The sequence below is a fragment of the Thamnophis elegans genome, chromosome 9 (assembly GCF_009769535.1).
Source record: "Thamnophis elegans isolate rThaEle1 chromosome 9, rThaEle1.pri, whole genome shotgun sequence".
NCBI classification, from domain to species: domain Eukaryota; kingdom Metazoa; phylum Chordata; class Lepidosauria; order Squamata; family Colubridae; genus Thamnophis; species Thamnophis elegans.
This window is the reverse complement of record NC_045549.1, coordinates 18,599,691-18,606,828: the sequence shown is the minus strand read 5'-3', so window position 1 is coordinate 18,606,828 and position 7,138 is coordinate 18,599,691.

The window sequence follows — 7,138 nt, the reverse complement described above, 5'->3', positions numbered from 1 at the left end:
CTCTTTGTCCTGGCCCTGGGGCTTCCTCCCTGACCCCCACCCCACCCCAATCAATTTCAGTGAACTAGTGCATGAATTACACTTGCAATTCAACTCATGCAATTCACTTTCTCTTGTCAAGTGTACCCATCGTACAAATGGGTAATAGTGCATTCATCTTGATAAAGAGAATTATTAAATTAAAGATGGATTATTTTACACAAACAAGATGTTTCACAGGAAACTCTGCACATTACTCCTGTTTATTTAGTAGTTTTGATATTAGTTGCCTTTTCTCTTTTGCTGTAAGCCATCAAAACTTCATGCATGTCCCTCGGACCTGGATTAATTTTCTGTGTCTGCATATTAACAACCTGTTCTATGCATAGCGCTCTTATTGCTATTCTTTTAGACAGAAATGTTCCTCCAGATACTGGTTTTTATCCAAAGATAAAAAAGTACTTCATGCAAGTAACTGCAAAGTTTGAAGCTAAAGGACGTGATAATTTCATTTGTGCATTTCAGATTTGTTGTTAAGAATAGAAAAATCTACGCACTGTTGAGTTTTAAGTACTTGGGTCCTGTTTTACATGTGTGGTGTCTTGGATAGGTTTTGATGGCCTGTTAGCAAATGAAACTGGTAGTTGTCCAGGTTTGGTATATTTTTCTCTTACAAAAACAATATTGTGGCATTTTGTTGTAGCCTACCCTTTCATTTTTCTCCCTTTCCATCTTTTAAAAAATGTTATTTTACCATCTTCACCTGCTTAAGATTCTGTATACTGTTCTATGTGCTCGTAATATTTCCCGTGAAGCTTCTCAAATCTGCATTTCTAAAAGTAACCATGGAAATACTGTTGGTTAGCAGGGGAAGGTGAATTTTGCCTGACCTTTTCTTCATTTTGACATTTCCACAGAGTTTTATTATCCATCCAGTCACTATGCTTTTATTAAACACAGAGCACCATTCATAAAACATTCCGCTAGGAAACACAGGCATTCGTCTTTCGGTAATCAGAAGCAGTGAACAGGTTTTGATCAAAGTTAATGTGGATTTTGTTTTGAAAGGGTAGTTAACATTTGATCATGGAACGTCCTAGTTGGGCTTTAAAAGTTACTTTTGATTTGGTACAGTTGCCTTCTTGTGTTTAATCCAGTTCTAGCTTTTCAACAACCATTGAATTTAGATGATGTCACTCCTAATGCTCCCTTTCACATGTCTGTCTGTCTGTCTGTCTGTCTCTCTCTGTTTCATCTATCACCCATCTATCTATATTCTACCTATCCATCCATCCATCTACCAACTATATCTATCCTCTATCTCTGTCTATATCTATCAAGCATTTATTTCTATCCATCATCCATCTCTATCCAATATCTTTATTTCTATCCGTCTGTCTCACTATCTCTGTCATCTATCTAATTTCAGTTTTCCTATCACTTTCTAGTAATCCTGTCAAACATATTCACTAATAAATGATCTATGTGATTTTTTTAAGTACCCATACAAATAAAAAAATAGCTATTGTGAAATGAGGTAGGCCTGATAACATACAGATGACAGAGAAAAAAGTGGATATTTAAAGAAGGCTGATGGTTTTTCTCTCTGTGCCTAGAGATTCCATCTAAGAAACCAGAAAGATTATTAAAAGGGAAGCCATCATTTTAAAACATACACATACCTTCATTAACTGGTCTAATTTTTTTTTAATTGGACCATTATTTACAATTGGCAAGATGGTGCCTATTAGCTGAAACCTCAAATAAAAAATAAAACTAACTAACTAACACATTTTAAATAAATTCTCTCAAGATCTATGCTTTTGCATTTTTATTTTTAAAATATTTTTTTTAAATAATAATACCACACAAACGTTTATCAGGTACAGTGTCTGAAAAGTCATTTTCTGCTGTCAGCTTTAGATGCAGTGGATGCAATGGATAGCAAATATACACCTACATAGACACACTATTTGTAAATTTAGAAAAGAAAAGCCGGACATGAATTCCTACTTCAACGTAACCTTTTTCAGACCATCTTGAAAAATGGGTCTGGCTGAAGTGTGTATAGAAAGTCCATGAATATAGGGATGGGTGTGTATTTATGTGATGTGGAATTACAGTCCATCAATGCACAGCAAACTAGGAAATACACCTACCGTCATAGCTGTTTGATATTGATCGAAGATTTTTAAGTTACTGTAAAGCAGTTCTGGGGGAAAAAAACAGAGAATTATTCTGAAGTAAGGCTTGTGCAGTAGATGAGTGTAGCCCAAATAACCTTCAGGTTGTCCTGTAGTTTAAAGTACATAGAGTTAATCCCCAAGATGCAGCTTGACACACACTTCATATTTCAATAGGAAACTTTCCTGAAAAAGTAAGTTTGGGGAAGCAAAAAGAATGGTGGAGTTTTATAAGGGAAAACAGATTCTGTTGGAATATGCTTGAGCCTACTGCCATCTAGTGGCGTAGTACACCATGGAAATGCATTTTAGAAATATCAAAAGCCAGTTTTTGTCTTAGCATTGAATGTAATTTTGTTTATCCTTGATATTTTTTTTAAACTATACTGAGATCTAGTAGTAAGATCTTCAAAATGGCATTTATGAGATACATATGTTTTTTGAGACCTTAGAAAAAAAATCAGTACTATCTGCTACAACTTCCCACTTAAGGTTCTAGAGATTTTGGATACTTTATTAAAGGAATTTGTAAGTTTTCTCACCTTTGTAGAATTCTGCAGATGTGTCTGTTGTGCATACAGGTATACACAATATATAGGTATTGTGCATACAGGTCCTCACAGTGATATATCAAATGCTAGTGGTAGAAGTAAAATATATAAATACTATACCTATACAGTTATATAAAGGTAATTAAATATGTATTTTAGTTTTTCTCTTTTTTTTTAAGTCCTATAATGAAAAAGCACTTAAGGGTGTTTGATGGTTTGTTTGCTTTTTTGGTTTATATTTTTCTATTATTATTTCTTTTTGTCATTCTGTTCTTGAGAACGTGATTCTCAAAGTATTCATATGAAGTGAATTATAATATTCATATTGCTAGAATGTATGAACTTAACTAATTCTCAAACATTACTGGAATGCTTAGCAGTAACTTCCTTTTTTTGGCTGGTGCAGAAATAATATAATGCATTTCTGCACAATTCATTAAATTGGATGTTACATTTGGATTATGATCAAGAGATAATTATGCAGCTTTGCATTTACTGCTTGAATGGAGGAAAACATACATATCTCAATTCAGTCTTGACTAAAGGGGAATCTCGCATATAGATGTACGGACTTGGTTTGCACAGTACACTTATCTAGATCAGTTGAAAGATTTAGCTGCTGCATTCATGTAACAAAGTTTGAATATGTTAGACTATATCCAGTATGTTCCTTGAACTCAGCCTATATTCTAGCAAATGTGTAAGATGCGATTCAATTCACTATCCATATTGAGCATATTGTGTGAACCAATCCATGGAATGACTGTGCAAATGCTGAGATAATGTTTAGAATTTCTGCCGTGAACTAGTTTCACAGACACCAGGTCCCCATGAACATCTCTTAGTTGGACCTACATCTTCCCCCTATTCATCATTACCTTTCCCTATGAGCCATTGATTTTGCAGTAATATCAAAGGCTCATGCAGAATCATTTTTCAATGATTATTTATGCATTGTGGAGTGCAATGGCTAAAAAACTGAGTTGTCTAAGGAGAGTTGTCAGTCATCCAGGTCATGGTTGTCCCAAAGGTGCTTTTTCAAAAGGCAACTGGTTTTTCTTTTAAGACATTTCAAGTATCTCATCCAAGAAGCTTCTTCCGCTCTGATTGTATGATGGGGAATGGAAGGATTTATACACCTTGCAGGTAGCTGGTCATTTGCATTCTTTTAGTGAGATCTTAAGGCCACCTGGAGGTTCTGTGTCATCAGAGTCATCTGAGTGGTACAAATGGGTGTGGAGCCTTCTTGGAACTGCTGAAAGGACTGTATTGTAGACTGGAGATAGATGATTCCATATCTGGAGATAGATGATTCCTGTTAAGAAAAGACTGTTCAATGTTGACGTAGATGGCCTCTTTGGCCCCTCTTTCAAACCAGTGGCCCTCTCTGTCCAAAATGTTGACTTTGCTGTCTTCAAAAGAGAGCCCTTTGTCTTTGAAATGCAGATGGATGGCTGAATCTAGCTCTGGTGGGTTTGTTCTCCTGTGGTGCGCCAGAATTTTATGAAGTGGTGGTTTTGTTTCCCCGATGCACAGATCTGCACATGCCTCACTGCATTGTACTGCATATACAAGATTGCTCAGATTGTGTCTGAGTGTTTTATGCAAATGGGCAGCTGTCTGCAAGGAGTATAGATCCTTCCATTCCCCATCATCGAGTCAGAGCTGAAGAAGCTTCTTGGATGAGAAGCAAAACATCTTCAAAGAAAAACCAGACAGTCCAGTTACCTCTTGAAAAAGCACCTTTGGGGGGAAAAACTGAATTGTGCTCCCATTAAAAAGCTCTAAGCATGCCAGTAGCTACAACCTCAATTCCTTGTCTGACCTGTCATTGTCCATCTTATTGGTCAAATGATAGAAATAAATAATCCTTTGACTCATCAACAGCAGTATGAAATTTTAAGTATACTATTCCATTAATTATGGGAGCAACTTTTATCAATCAGCAGCAATAAATGTAAAACTTTCAAGAATTTTGTAGAAAATACATTATTTTTCTGCTTAGGTTTAGGATAAGCAGACTTTCTATTCGACTTTCACAAATTTTCGAGGATTTCTTTCTCTGATCCTCAATATCATGACCAGCATCTCTGGATGGCAAATATAATCAATATATCTTTCTTGAAGGTAATTGCTACCTATGCTTCACAATGGCTTTAACAAATCTAGCCCAGTGGCTTGTTTGCTGGTAGGGTGAATTACCTACTTATCTTTCTTCAGTATATTACATTGTGTGGATGAAGATATCACTCTGATCAGGCAAATATATGCCCAGTCTGAGTAATGTATTTAAGAAGACAAGCAGTGCTGTAACTGATCACATTATACAGCTCAGCATTGCAAGCAATTATTTGAGTAGATAAATCCAGGACAGGATTAGAAGCCCATGGTAGAAGTATGGATAACAGTTGTGTCCATCACACAGTGTAACTTGAAACCTTGCTGATTTTATGTTCTGCATCTGTAACCCTTGTCAGTGTCAATTCCCTTTTAAGGCCTGTTGCTTTGGGTTTGTGGAATAATGATGAGTGGAAGACACTTTTGATCTTTCTACTTGGGCAGAAATAGCCTGGTCCTAAAAACTCAGGGCAAGGTTGAAATTGAATTGTTTTCATAAAGCATAAACTCACCTCCGAAATGGAATACTAAAATAGGAATAGCAGCAGTGGTGATTGTAGAATGCCATTCAGTACATCCATCTTTAGCAAGGATGAAAGGGCATAAAAAAGTAGAGGCACAGGGTCATATATACAAGATCATTGTGTGTGTGTGGGATGAGTAATCTTTTTTTCCCCTTGATCTTCAGGTAATCCCCATAGTTGTTCCTTGTGGTTCAGGTAGTGACAGTGCAGGCTTATTTTGGAAGTATGGTCAATTTCCCCCTATTAAATTAGTTGGATAGCTTTTTAGACAAATGGAGGTTAAGTCCATACAAAACCACCAATTTTTATGGCTGAGTGTTGCTCCTCATGGACTTTATTCCTTATTTGATCCAATGGGCCTCACTCAAAGCCATTGGTTGAAGATCAATGGTTCAGACTATTTAAAGTGAAGAAAAAGCTATCAGTATTACACTTTGCATTGTTGGTTAAAGACTTTGAGCTTTGATCTGATCTGATCGCAATATACTAGGCTGTTTCTTTATGAAGATATTTTTAAAATGTGTCCGTTTGTGACTTCGCTGCTATTATAGTTCAATCCTCTTAGCTGTGTCTTTGAAAAAGATCAAGGCAGCCGGATGTATCTTACTGGAAAAAATGAATTCAACGCTTTGTGACAACAGTGAAAATGTATATTGTGGTTTTAGTATTGATTTTAACTGACAAATATATTAATTCCTCAACTCCCTTTTTTTCTTATCTTCTTTTTATAAAGTACAGATTGTGTGATTGATGTGAGCTTTGTTAGATAAGGTTATGATCTTTATGGTGTCCTTATCTGATCGTTTTGATTTTAATTAAAATTTCACTTCTTTGGCAGTTCCATTTGGACCTGCTGGGATTCAGATAAATGCCTTTTGCTGGGCTGGAAAAGTTTAGTTGAGCTTGTAGGGCATGTTGGTTTCCATATGTGCGTTTCAATAAACAAACTAAAATAAACCCAGAAGGAACAAAAATAAAAGAAGAAATAATAACCAAATGAAGTAGACAAGGGGAAGCAAAAAAAAATGTCTGATGTTCATTTTTATTCCCCCTTCGTGGCCTTTGCTGATTATCCCTTCTAAAATAATCACCATCACTACACAATACATCACCTCCTAACCCCTCATTCTGTGAGCGGGCACTGAACATAATCATTGGTAAGAAATATGATTCTCTTGGGGCTGATAGTAGAGCATCTACATCTCACTGAGATGCTCTTTCCATCTACTACTGAGCAGTAACAGATTGAAAGCAGACACTTGATACTGGTTTTAAACCTGGGCTATAAGACATCCCTGCTAGAAAGCAGGAGAAGGGAAGAGGAAACCATGTGCTTCAAGGTACAATTTGGGAGGAGAATCTTGTTTCTTAACTTTTCACATCTTGCAGCTGAACCGCAAGAATATTTGCTTTAGGTTTATGCTAGGAGTAGATTTTGGTCTTGCATTTGTTTTGTTGAACCAGTTTAAGGGAACGGGTGTGGTTTGATTTTGATCTCCCTTATTGCTGTATCTTCTATGCAATTCTTTTTCTAAAGAATTACTATGACTAACAGAGCAAAGTGCTAGCCATTGCATTCTTTGTATTGCTGTACAGTGGAGGTGTAGTTTACTAGTTCAGAGTGTGCCTCTGTCCCCTTCTCCCTTTTTCCTTCAGCCCTCTGTTTGTAAATGCCTGCATTTATGCTGTCAGCCTGACATGTACAAAGTGTAAGAAAGAATTTTTAAACAGGTTATAAATTATATTTATAAGCAAGTGAAAACAAAACCATGTGTGTCTTTTC